The 14,599-nt window shown below is 37.6% G+C and overlaps 1 protein-coding gene across 6 annotated transcripts in view; it reads right to left on the reverse strand.

Annotated features, from left to right (window-relative positions):
- The window catches only part of LOC140162897 (uncharacterized), a 50,485-nt gene that overhangs the window by 25,706 nt on the left and 10,180 nt on the right, over nt 1-14,599 (reverse strand). For 2 of the 6 annotated variants that reach the window (XM_072186203.1, XM_072186206.1), the window contains exon 4: nt 11,827-11,949. The exons of 2 other annotated variants lie outside the window; for them this stretch is intronic. The gene's annotated coding sequence lies outside the window, so the exon portion shown is untranslated. Of the gene's footprint in view, nt 1-9,065; nt 10,197-11,741; nt 12,041-14,599 lie in introns of those variants that run through there. 2 more of the 6 variants (XR_011860369.1, XM_072186205.1) reach the window with 2 other exon arrangements.

Genomic DNA, 14,599 nt, shown 5'->3' on the forward strand with positions numbered 1-14,599 from the left:
CAAATGGTGTACAAAAAGCAGAAATCTCTTTGGCACGGTCTGTGAGTGGAACCTGCCAGTACCCTTTCAAAAGATCAAATTTGCTAACAAATTTTGCATTCCCAATTTTGTCTATGCAATCATCAATTCTTGGAATTGGTACGAGTCTGTCTTTGAATGAACATTTGCAGCTCTCATGTCTGCGACCAATCGGTATGAACCATCAGGCTTGGGAACAAGTATACACGGTGAACTCCATTCACTACTACTTGGTTCTATGATATCATTGTCTAGCATGTAATTGATCTCATTTTTGAGATGTTCCATTTTCAATGGATTGACTCTATAAGGATGCTGCTTGATTGGTTTTGTATCACCAACATCTACATCATGAAACGCAGCATTTGTTCTACTTGGCGTATCAGGAAATATATTGTCAAATTTGTGAATCAAATTTGCAATTTGACTTTGTTGATCTTGAGAAAGATGACCTAACTTTGAGTCCAAATTAGTGAGCACATCAGAATTGTTCAACTTTACATTATACTCCTTGTGCTCCAGCTCTTTATCCTGGTCAAATGTGACATCAGAATTGTCATCTTTACTCTTGTCTACATTGGCGATTTTGTCTACATCGGCATGTTTGTCTACATTATCAGCATGTTTTACTGTACACACAGGTTTTGGAATGCCACTGTCACTTCTTTCAACATACTCTTTGAGCATATTTATGTGGCATAACTGCCTGCTCTTGCGTCTACCAGGAGTCTTGATAATATAATCTACTTCACCCACTTTTGACTCTACCTCACATGGGCCATGATATCTGGCTTGTAATGGGTGTCCTGGAATTGGAAACAGTACTAGAACTTTGTCACCTGGTTTGAACACTCTCTCTTTGGCATGTTTATCATACCATTGTTTCATTTTGGCCTGACCCTGTTTCAAGTTTTCTTTGGCAATATCAGTTACTCTGTTAAGCCTATGCTTAAAATTGGAGACATAATCCAACAAATTGATATCTGATTTCTCATTGAGCCACTTTTCTTTCAACAACTTTAAGGGCCCGCGCACTGTGTGTCCAAACACTAACTCAAAAGGACTAAATCCTAAAGTTTCCTGAACAGCTTCCCTAGCAGCAAACAACAACAAGTGTACTCCCTCATCCCAGTCCCTCTGAAATTCCAAACAGTATGTCCTGATCATGTTTTTCAATGTTTGGTGGAACCTTTCTAGTGCACCTTGTGATTCTGGATGGTAAGCACTTGAGGTATACTGTTCTATACCTAATTGATACATGACCTGCTGGAATACTCCAGAAGTAAAGTTTGATCCTTGGTCTGACTGTATGGACTTGGGGAGCCCCACAAATGTGAAGAACTTGGTTAAAGCTTTCACTATAGTCACTGCTTTAATATTTCTCAAGGGTATGGCTTCAGGAAAGCGTGTTGATGCGCACATAATTGTCAGAAGGTATTGATTACCTGACTTAGTCTTTGGTAGGGGCCTACACAATCAATAATAACCCTACTAAATGGTTCATCAAAGGCTGGAATTGGCTTTAATGGAGCAGGAGGTATTTTCTGATTTGGCTTCCCTACTACTTGGCATATGTGACATGTTTTGCAATATTCAGAAACATCTTTTCTGAGAGTGGGCCACCAGAAATGTCTCAGAATTCTTTCATGAGTTTTCTTAACACCCAAATGCCCTGCCATTGGACTGTCATGGGCTATGTTAATTACTTCAGTGTGGTATACTTTTGGTACCACAATTTGGTGCACTACCTTCCACTCTTCATCGGCAGGTACATCAGGTGGGCGCCATTTTCTCATTAGCACACCATCTTGTTTGTAAAAACACACAGAATTTTGTTCTGCTTCTTCTAGGGTCAATGCCCTTTGATTGATCTCTTTGAGTTCTGGGTCATTTTGCTGCTCCAGAATCAGCTTGTCATGACTTAATGGGTCTTTCATGGTTTCCCCAATTTGTTCATGCTCAGAGGCTGCGTCCTCTTTAGGGGTATTTTTATCCCCAGGAGAAGGAAGTTTATCTTCTTTCTCATTCAACTTTGACACAAATGTGTCTTCCAAATTGTAGCCTAAGTCATCAATTTGGTTGTCCTCAATTGTTTCTAATGAGGCTCTCTTACTCATTGCCCGTGTCACTGCACATGCAGGAAATATCTCCTCTTCCTCACTATTATCATCCTGTAAACAGGGCTTATCTGTGACTATTGGGTCAGGGAAACCCTTCCCCCCCGCCAGATCATTTCCTAGCAACATGGACACTCCCTTGACTGGCAATTCATGTCTAACTCCTATGGTTACAGGACCAGAAACTAAGTCAGATTTCAAGTTAATTTTGTGGAGAGGTACACTAATTATTTCCATCCCAATACCCTGGATCAAAGCATTACCTGCTGAACTATCCTCATTAAAGGGCAAAGTTCCTTCCAGAATCATAGACCGTGCACAACACGTATCTCGCACAATCTTAATGGGCTTTGGACTACCATTATCACCAAGTGATATCACTCCCTCTAACACAAATGGTTCAAATTCTTCACACACCTTGTCTGTCTCACTTCCCTTTTGTGGGAATTCTTGTTTCTTGATTTGACTGACTTGTTTCTTTGACACAAGTGACACTGCACATCCTACAGTATTACTAGCAGTTTGCTGCTGTTTTTGTGCGTCTTGTCTGCCTTTTAAGAAATAACACTGGGTCATCGTATGCCCTGGTCTCTTACAATGAGTACAAGTTACTTTGGCTTTAAATTCAGTCCCAAATTTTGCTCTGTGACCTGAACTCCCTGGGGTCCTCTACCACCAGCACTATGCTGTGAATTAGACTGAGGTTTCACTTCTTGTGTACCACCCTGATTTGCTCTAGGTTGATTATGGCTGAACCTGTTTGAATAACTTCTGTTATGACTAAATTTACTCCCATTCAATTTGTGAGTTAAGCCATAGTCGTCCGCCAATGTCGCCGCTTCGTTTAGCGTCTTAATTTTGCTAGCGCTTTCATCCAAATGGGTTTTAATGTCAACGTGGACACATTTCTTGAACTCTTCTATAAGAACTAATTGCTTAAGTTGGCGAAATCATCTTTGACTTCTTTTGACCCAAGCCACCTGTCAAACATTTGTTCTTTTACTCTAGCAAATTCTACATGCGTTTGATCTGCTTGCTTTCTTGAATCTCTGAACTTTTGTCTGTATGCTTCAGGCACCAGTTCATAGGCCTTAAGGACTGCCTGTTTGACTTCTTCATAATCATTACACTTCTCTATTGGTAGAGCTGAGTAAGTTTCCTGGCCTTCCCCACAAAACTACTTTGTAACAGTAGGGTCCAATGCTCTGGAGGCCATTTCAAATTTGTAGCTACCTTTTCAAAATGTTGAAAGTACTCGTCAACTTCTTTCTCTTTGAATTTAGGCACAAGCTTTACATACTTTGTAACATCAAACCCTGACTTTGAGGAGAAACTTGATGAGTATTTGTCACCTAGCTTTGCCAACTTCTCTTGTTCAAACTTGTACTTTTCCTCAATTTCTCTTTCTTTCAAATGTGCTTCCAAATTGAGCTTTGCTTGCCTGTCCTTTTCTTCCATTTCTAGTTTTGCTAACTTTTCCTTTTCTTCCATTTCCAATTTTTGTTTTTCAAGTTCCAATTTTGCTACCTTTTCCTTTTCTTCTGTTTCTAATTTTTGGTGCTCAAGCGCCATCTTTTCTTGGCGTGCTTTGTCTTCCATTGCTAGTTTTTGTTTTTCAATGTCTAGCCGTTCTTGTTTTTCTTTATTTTCATTCTCTAACTTGATCATTTCCAGTTTTTCTTTTTGGTCCATTTCTATTTTCTTTTGGTCCATTTCCATTTTCTTTTGGTCCATTTCCATTTTCCTCAATTCTAATTGAATTTCCAACTCTTTCAACTTAAATGCTGAATCCCCACCAATTTCTACTTCAAGTTTCTCTTCCAAATAGGATTCATCAAAAATATCTTCCCCGACCAAAACATCAATCAAGGCATTTTTGATTATTTGCTTTCTTGTAGCCTGCTTAACTTTCAAGTCATAATGTTTGGCAAATGCTAATAAATCAGGCTTCTTCAACTCATCAAACTTCTCCCAATTTATAGTTTCAAGAAACTCTTCTGCTTTGAACTCTGCCATACTGTACTTTCACTTTCAAGACTCAGTATATTAATGTCAACTTTTTTACAGTGTATTTTCCCGGACGAGACCCCAATTTTTGTTACGAGTCGTACTTGACTCAAGGCCAAAATCACCTTTTTCCCGAACTCACACGAATGCACAACACAAATACACTGTTTGTTTAAGCTAACAAAATCTAAGTCTTTAATTGAAAACAGAGTATGATTGGTACATATAATAACAATATGGCATATACAATAAAATCACACAATGACAGTTTTACTCTATGACTACTTAACCAGCTGTCTTCTTGTTGGTGATCCTAGAGTTCTTGCAATGTTCTGGACGACTGATGTAATATATCCTTATTCACTTGTCCTGCGAAAATCAGCGATGTCCATAGTACACTTGCATTTATAAATCCTTGCGTATAAAATCCTCATACGAAAATGATGATGCTTCCTCCAATCTCCTTTGCGCTGCTATCTCCACAAATATATCTCCTTGCGCTGCTTTCTCCAAAAATGGTGTTTCTTTCACCAATCACTCTTTTCCAGGGAACAGGTTTCTTTAACACAGCTCCACTGTTTCTTGACAGATGCGTGGCCTTCACAAACCCAGCAAACTCCAGCAATTTGACAGAAGAACTTTTAATCCTTTGATGAGGAAGAGCACTTTTGTGTGCTCGCTGTCTTCTTCGTTGCTGTATTAAAATTAGCTCAATTATTGGCTATATGAACTGGTTAAAATGTACTTCTCTTTTTTGAAGCACGAAGACCATCACACACATGTGGAGTTTTCAATCTCCCATGGCATTCTGTAAAGTCCCAACAAAAGCCTTCAGCTTTTTATATCAGTACTCATGCAAAAAACCCATCATCTATTAATAAACCATTACTTCAATCACATTTTCACAACATTGCTGCAATCTTGGGATTTCCCAAGATTAATTATACACATTCACATTACATCACTTCCTGGGGGGTTTTCCTGATGGTGCAATAATGAACTGGGGCTTTCCAAGTTCCAAACATAGATCTGACTTTGTTTACAATAATTTGGGGGAATTCAAAATACAAGGGGTTTCCCATCTCATGAAATACTTTCAGCTTGTAAACAAAGTTAAATAATTAAATTAAATCAAATTACTCAGGGCACATCACAATACAATGCATAATGCAAATAGCAATTTGCATGTTTCCTTTTTTGGTTGGAGAAGCTATATTTCTTCTTTTTAGGGGTTGTGCAATAATTATATGCCCTGGTTGGAAGGGGGCAACATTTTTGCCGAGCTAAAAAATAAAAAAATAAAAAGGGGGGAACGCAATTTTGTAACACATTTATGGGGCACATTTCAAATAATACGCTCTATAAAAAGGGTGTATGAAAACGTTTATAAATGCAAATTTTCCTGCTCGCTGCGCACAACAAGGATTACAAAGTTGAATTCCAAATTCCAATAATTTGGCATGTGCAAAGGGGGGGGTTTGACAGGACCGGAAGGGGTGAGGAGCGATTTTAGACAGTCTGAGGGGACGGGGCAAGTAATTTTTGGCACATCATTTGGAAATTTTTACCGCTCGGGCCCGTAATTAGGCCTAAAAAAGTGTCTGATTGATAACCCGACCGACTCTAAAAATAGGCACAGACCTTAGACCTAAATTTTTAAAAAAAAAAAAAAAAAGTTCCCAGCCTTAAAAAGTAGTGTGTGTAAAAAAAAAGGAAAAAAATGTCGACCTACCTACCCTAATTGTGACCCTGCAGCACAAATGAGCCGTAAATTCCCTAAATTGTATTCTGAGTTACGGTATAAAATGTGTACGAAGGTCATATTCATCGGCAACTTAAGCTGGCCCAACATCCGACTCATTTTGATAGTCAAAAACTAATCAATAATCCTATTGTTGAAGTGGATAATAAGCTTCTACCTTAGATGGCTATAGAACTTTTAATAGCTCTGGTCTTTGTTTGCTTTTGCTAAATCCTGTTCAAGTGGTGGGTTACCAGGCATTGTATTTTGTACAGGTATGCATAACCAACAATTAACAATGAGAGAACTTTCTTAAACCTCGTTGACTTTGGGATGATTTGAAATGACCGCCAATTATGACTGTTTGATATTTATTGCCAGCAATGTGGAAAAAGAGACACATGTAAAAACGTAAAAAGCTATAATTTTGTTGAAGCAGCAAAGTTTAACAAACCATAACCCCGCTTCTGGATATCGTTTGAAGTCAAATGATATACCATTTTTAAGTTTATGATGTTTATTTTTAAACACGAAATAAAACAAAATTGACCGGGGAGGAATTTACGTCTCATTCGCCGTGGACGGTCACAATTGAATACATGAATACAAAAGCCACCTAAGTCCATAGGAAGTGATTTTGAGAGAAAAACCTGTGTATCATTTTAATTCCTTCAGTTAGATTTACCTGGTTAATATGGTAAGTTTTACGTGCAAATGAGTGGATTAACCTGTATTAGGTATGACGATTAGCATTTCAGGGACTTTGTGGGGCTCATTTTAAATTTTGGACTTAGGTGGTTTTTTGAATCATATACAAAGACAATAATGTTAGAATGAGATTACCACTAGTAAGATAATACAAAATAAAGCACACAGGTATGTATAATGTTGATAAGCATTCTGCCATGTAATATAAACCACACACTTTCCTTTATTAAACCCATTTTTTGTTCAAAAGTCACTCTCTAGCAATAAATGTGTTACAAGTGGACTTTTATACATACTGGATTTCAATCAATGTGTTACAAGACTCAAATCATGGAATTGGGTGATTCTTTCATACATGCTATTTTTCACATGCTTTTAGACACAGAGAATGAATTTGAGTTGTTCTTTCATACATATGACAGGCCTATGTATATAGCAACACTTTCCCATGCTTAACTCAATTTGGCCGAAGTATGGACTTAGGTGGCTTTTGTATTCATATATTCAATTGTTTAGGTAACGCCAATCAAACAATTTTTTAGGCCTTATTGCACAGCCCCTTAAACCACTTCCAACTTGGGCAGGTAGTAACGTCAGTCAGTATATCATTGGGCACAGCTTCACGGAAGCGCCACTTTCATAGCAAAACCTTTCTGCTTAAGGGGCTGTGCAATAATTATGTGTACCCCGCGGTGGTGAATTCTCAAAGTGGTCTGCCAAAAATCGCTTGCCACCCCCTTTCGACGTGCCAAAAATCTTTGCCCCCCCCTTTCCACGTGTCAAAAACTTTCCCCACCTTTCGACGTGCCAAAAAATCTTTGCCCCCCCTTTACACACTAAGATTTTGGGGAACCCTAATTTATAACCTTAAATTGTCTTATCATATAATGCGAGCGTAGCGTAGCGAGCAGGAAATTTTGTATATTTGAGCGGGTTCCTAATGTTTTCCTACACCTTTTTAGGGCGTAATATAGAAACGATGCCCAAAATATCTGTGCCAAAAATCGCTTGCCCCCCCCTTCGACCTGCCAAAATTGCTTGACCCCCCTTTCGACCTGCCAAAAATGCTTATACCCCCCTTTTGGCCTGCCAAAAACTTTGCCCCCTATAATTCACCACCCGGGGTACACATAATTATTGCACCACCCCTAAAATGAACCTAATCACGCTCTCTGGAACCATCAATTTAGCGGAAATAGAGAATCTAAAGAACATCCATTTATATTCGGTACATATTCCGGTTTAATGTTTTTTCATTTTTTTTTAAACACATGACAATTGAAACTTTTGAAACCATTTTCTTATATATCTAATATCACGTCGATAGAACGAGTATAATAATTAACATGGCAGAAATTACCAAAACAAATATTGATACATGCATAAGTCAAAATGTCCACCACGATGAATACAAATTAGAGAATCAAAGCATTGTTTTTATTGTCATGCATCTATCCCTCGTATAATACGGGTGACATATTATTTTATAAGGAACTAGGCAAAGCTGAGTTGTTTTACACCCAAAATGATGATTTCGCCCATGTTATATGAAATGATAAATGCACGACGAAGTAGCTAAAAACTACCTTCATTCTCATTCTTAAACACTTCAATTGAAATAAAAATATTAATCATTAAAGTACACCAATTTTAATCAAATTTATAAAAGCTCAAAGTAAAATCCTACACTTTACAAGGACTTAACCCCGGGCTTATAAAGTCGACCAGTCCCGTTCTTGCTATGCGCCTCTACGATTCAAATAGCATGTACGCAGTATCACGTTGACTCGCATGTGCTGAATGTATTGTTTTTCACATCGTGCCACGAACCAATAAGATTGTTCTTTCTCAAGTGTTAAGTCATAATCGTACAGTTTGTAATATGGGATAATATATAATCAGGTCATATTTGTATGCTTACATACACATGCCCCAACTAGTGAAATCAGCCAGATTTGTGTTTGTAGGTCAATTTTGAACATGAAGTAATATTATGACTTTATAAATAGCCAGTGGGGCTTCTTTCACTTTACCTTGTTATTTGAGCTTAAAATGGACAAAAAAATCGTCCATTCCCATCAGTTAATTACTTATATTATTTGTGACCGTACACCACGAATGAGCCGTAAATGTCCTCAATTGTATTCTGAGTTACAGTGTAAAATGGGCATGAAGGTCATATTCATAGGTATTTCAATTTGGTGCTACGTGTATCTCATTAAATGAGGTACACGTAGCACCAAATTGAGGTACCTATGAATACGACCTTCATGCCCATTTTACACTGTAACTCAGAATACAATTGAGGACATTTACGCTCATTCGTGGTGTACGGTCACATTTCAGCATTTGGGTAAAGAATATTAAACCCCGGGGAACAAAAAAATAAAAAATTGACGGAATACATTATGGCTTTAAGAATAGTTGTGATCTAAACAAGTCAAGTAAATCAAGCACACGTCGTAGTAGGCAGAGAAAAAACTTGTAATTTTATTTAATATTATGTTATTCTAATCATTTTAACAAACTTTTGAGTAATTGAAATTTCATATGAACGAACTACAAAAGATACAAAAAATTTAGTTAATCGGTTTCATTTTCTTTTTAAAAAACAAATTAATGGTAAAATTATAAAACAAAATGGCAGAATAATACAATTTATTTCATTACTATGTTTTGATGAATCCAAGTGTGAAAATATTGGATCCAACACATAATAATGATAAAATTGGATGCTTTACGCCCAATATTTATAGGTCTTGCTATGAGTTTAAAAAAAGACATCATGAGTCGAATCCTATATTTTAAGACTCATAGCTCGATATGAGCTCAATCTTTATATCATTATCTTTAGAAAACAAAGTATTAGACTCATACATATATATCAGATCATTTGTGTGCATGATAAAATTTAAATTCCCCTGGGTCCGGGGTTGCATTTGATATGTGCATTAGTGACCGTACCCACCAAGTTTCACGGCCATACGAGTTTTGATTAATTTGACCTCAGATGACCCCGAAATGACATTCCCAAAATTTGGCTCTAAATGATGACTGTACCCACCACACCATCAAAATTGGAGAGGCGAGTGAAACATGCATGCAATATATGTGAAGTACAGACTTCCCCAGTTTCATGCCTATACGACTTTTTACATTCATTCATTCATGTGGCTCTAAATGTTGATTGTACCCACCAAGTTTCATGCCCATGACAATTTTTTCTAATTTGACCTCAGATAAACCTTGGAACCAGTAACCAATACAAACTTGTTTCGTCTCTGGTCTATATGCACCCACCAAGTTTAATGCCCATTTGAGTTTTTACTAATTTGACCTTAGATGACCACTGGATGACCTTGACCCACTAACCAATACAAACTTGTTCTGTCTTGGGTCAAGATGCACCAAACACCAAGTTTGAGGTGCGTGCAGACTCGGAGAAAATAGTACGGACAGATATTATAATACAGATATTTCGTAACAAAGCATTTCTGACAGTACTCACACTGATACATTTTCAGGTCTATTACTCCTTACACGCCATTTCTGACAATACTCCAACTGATAGGGGTAGTGGCTCTGTTTCTTCTGTGTGAGTTTTTCTGTGGATATTCAGAGTTTTTTCATGGGAAACCTTTTTTTACGGTACACAAACTGATATGTTTTCGGAATGATGCATGTATACCATATATACAATTACGAGAAAAAGGTATTTATTTCAAAATAGACATTGTGAGTCTTTTTTTCCATTTGAGCATAATCTAGCAGTTGATGTTGCAAACTGTGCACGCAGCAATAAAGCAATGTTTTGTTGGTAACATTTTGTTTCTCTGATGAGTTAATAATCTGAATTAACTCTGAATTTCTCTGAATGAGTTATAATTAATGACTATTGAAGTCTTAGTTTGAGAATAAACATTGTTAGTGGCAGGTGATGGTGCTTTCTGACAGTAAGTATACTGGCGTGGTTTTTCTTCGGTGCGAGTTTGGACTTGTCTGATAGTACTCGTACTATATGGTTTCTCTTTAATGCATGTTCTGATGAAGTTTTCTGTGGTTATTCAGCCTTTGTACCCGAGAAAATGCCTTCTGGCAGTACTCACACTGATAGCGGCTCTCTTTGGTGTGTGTAATGACGTGGGAGGTGAGGTTGCCTTTTTCAGCAAAACATTTCTGACAGTACTGACACTGATAGGGTTTCTCTTTAGTATGTGTTCGGATGTGGGATACGAGGCGGCTGTTACATACAAAACATTTCTGACAGTACTCACACTGATAAGGTTTCTCTTCAGTGTGTTTTCTGATATGATTTTCTTTGATGTGCGTTCGGAGGTGTCCGTCAAGGTGATGTTTTAGAGCAAAACATTTTTGACAGTACTCACACTTATATGGCTTCTCTTTGGTGTGGGTAATGACGTGGGTGGCGAGGTTGCTTTTTTGCGCAAAACATTTCTGACAGTACTCACACTTATATGGCTTCTCTTTGGTGTGTGTAAAGACGTGAGAGGAGAGGTTGCTTTTTTGCGCAAAACATTTCTGACAGTACTCACACTTATATGGCTTCTCTTTGGTGTGTGTGTCATGACGTGAGAGGTGAGGTTGCCTTTTTCAGCAAAACATTTCTGACAGTACTCACACTGATAGGGTTTCTCTTTAGTGTGTGTTCTAATATGAATTTTAAGGGCACCTTTTTGGACAAAACTCTTCTGGCAGTATTCACACATAAAGCCTGTCTCTTTGGTGTGTGTACGGACGTGGTAGATTAGGCTGAAGAAAAAATTAAGCAAAACATTTCTGACAGTACTCACACTGATAGGGGTTCTCTTTGGTGTCACTTCTGCTGCCCGCTATAACACCACTAGATAGAAGTGCTCAAACATTTGTTGGTGTCTAAGTCACCTTCATTTGAAAAACTTACCAAACAATTCTTACATTTGTCCGATAGTTTTCTGTGGTTATCGAAGTATCTATGCAGCATACCATTTTTTGATAAGCATGTTTGACAAAACACACACCTTTTCCGTCTATGAGCCCGCACATATTTAATTAGATGTCTACTTACATGTGTTTTTAATTTATCTAAACAATAATGGTTCATTCCACAAAATATACAACAAAATGGTTTCAAAAGTATCATTGTCACTCACTGTACATGCAGATGTTTGCAATATCCAAAATAATCCAACGACATTTCGATATGTATGTAAATGTAGTTCAAATATCTTTGCGCACCTCCAAACAAATCATGGACGTCAAACAATGGAGCAAGCAAGACCACAATCCTTACTGAGTTGCGTATACGTCCTGGTGGAACATATGGGAAGTTGTAGTTTCAAAAGCACAGTATCAAACTTTCTGAAAAGTTAAAGCAATTTGAAATAATTGTCATTTTTGACTTGATTTTCACAGATCATAAAGGTGGCAATTTATGCATTTCCTGAGGTGGTGAATCTCAAAATGGTCTTTGCGCCCCCCTACCCTTTCGATGTACCAAAACACCTCTGACGTGCTAAAACTGGTGTCCACCACAATCCCCGCAAAGCTGGTTGAGTGCCCCCCCACACCCGGAAAGACACCACACAACTGCCTCACTGCATCGGTAAGTGAAAAATGAAAGAAATTAAGATGAATATACTAGTAGCACAACTGATGACGTCTTATAAAACTAGTTTTGCCAGAAGTTTTGAAACCATTTTCTTGTACATTTTTGTGCGTATCATGTCAAGGGTAGCTAGATTATTCTTTTCACTATGGACCACAAATGGCCTCATCTATCAGGGCACCGTTCTTTAACCCCAATATATTTGTACATTCATTGAATGATCATTAAAAATTTGAGTACAAAAACTCATAATCTGCAACTTGAGGTCATATTTAGAACTCTTGATTGTTTAATTGAGGTTATTGAACTATGCCATTGCAATGAGGCCATTGTGGTCCATAGTGTTTGGCAGATAACCAAAAATATTGATACACATACTATTAAATCATAATCAGTGGCATAACCAGAATTTTTTTCAGGTATGGGGCCAAGGTAACATCCACGGGTAAATATTTGAAAATATTGATAGAAAATGTTTAATATTTGGCGACTAGCATCCCAACGGGGGAGAGGGGGGAGGGGGTAGCCTTACCCTGTGGGCTATGTCACTTTGTATGTTGTTACAAATGTGTCGTTTGAAATGAAGACCTTAGTTTCAAAACCCCTTACATCCACTTGAGCAATTTTGAGAAAACATCAAAAAATCATCTAACAAAGTTTTTGGCGGGATGCTCATCCTACCCATCCCGCTTTTGTTGCAGACCCCCTTTTCTCAAAATGTCTGAAGTGGATGTAAGGGGTTTTGAAACTACGCTCTTCAAATAATGATATTGGGGTGGGTTTTAATATGTAGTTTGCAGGGAAAGACCATTTTGGGAAAAAATATTTGAAAATTAGTGATTTTACACATTAATATTTTAATATTATAGTCTTTTCTTTCTGATCATTGGGATCTAGTTCAACTACAAGTATATTAAACCACAATTATATTATTTACATACGTATGCAAATGTCCACTTTAAATAATATACATGTACATAATGACAATGGATGGGAATATATCATATAAGGCCACCTCAAGTGACTTAACGTGTTCAATTAAAGACTGACACTTCATTTTCAGGTTAGACATTTGGACTCAAGTTATAATGGTTTATTATATAAGACCTATTATCACACAAAATACATTTTCATAGTCATACATTAGCTCTTTAACCCTAACCATGGTGTTTTGCTATCGGAAGTCACAGAAGGAACGAAAAAGGAGGGAAAATGAATAAAGATTTCACTTGGTACCCAAGGGAATTGACCCTGGGACCCCTCGGGTGCCGCGCACACGATCACTGCCCTCATGCCACATGTGTGTTTTGCTGGCCCGGCAAGTGTTTCGGTGCGTATATGACTTAGGGTGATTGAGCAATGGCATTACAGTGGTTTAGTTAAAGATTTTTTATAGCAAATTAAATGATTTATAAAAGTGTATGACCACAAAAGTCCTATATTCCACAAATATGTACTAAAGCTTGGCACACAAGGGGTCTCGTGTTTGAATCCCGACCAAAATAACATTATGTTTTTGTTTTCTTTCTTCCTTCTTCCCTTCCAGTTGCCAAAGGCTTCACTTCGGGCTCTTTGGAGTGAATGATAAATGAGTTTTCAAAGTAAAGCTTCAAGCAAAACATTTCCCACAATTCTAACAAAAGGCCTTTGGTATTACTGCGATTTTGCCAATTACAGAACATTTCTCACAAATAAAACTCGCAATTCTCACAACTATAAACATCTATGTTACGATTCACTAATAGGGTTTCTCTTTGGGGTGTATACTGATTATGTGGGTAGTAAGACTGCCACTCTGACCAAAACACTTTTGACAGTACTTGCACTGATAGGGTTTCTCTTTGGTATGTATTCTAATGTGGGCTTTAAGATTATTTTTCTGAGAAAAACGCTTTTCGCAGTATTCACACGGGAAGGGTTTCTCTTTGGTGTGAACCCTTCTGTGGGTTTCAAGTTTACATTTCAGAGAAAAAGATTTCTGGCAGTACTCACACTGATAAGGTTTTTCTTTGGTATGAGAAGTTCTGATATGGGCTTCAAGATCACTTTTTTCAGAAAAACACTTATGACAATTCTCACAATGGAAGCGTTCCTCTTTGGTGTGAATATTTCTTATGTGTTTATTAAGATTACATTTCTGAGAAAAACACCTCTGGCAGTATTGGCACTGAAAACGATTCTTTTTGGTGCAATTACTTTTGATGTTTCTTTTGATATTATTTTGCTGAGAATTTTTGTTGTCAGTTTTGAGACCACTGGAAGTGCACAAATGAATTCTGACCATGTGGTAGGTGAGGCTGCGTTTACGAGAAAAACACTTCTGACAGTACTCACACTGATACGGTTTCCCTTTCGTGTGAATTGTGATGTGGGTTTTAAGATTATTTTGATGAGAAAAGCATT

Source organism: Amphiura filiformis, chromosome 10 (genome assembly GCF_039555335.1).
Source record: "Amphiura filiformis chromosome 10, Afil_fr2py, whole genome shotgun sequence".
Classification (NCBI taxonomy): domain Eukaryota; kingdom Metazoa; phylum Echinodermata; class Ophiuroidea; order Amphilepidida; family Amphiuridae; genus Amphiura; species Amphiura filiformis.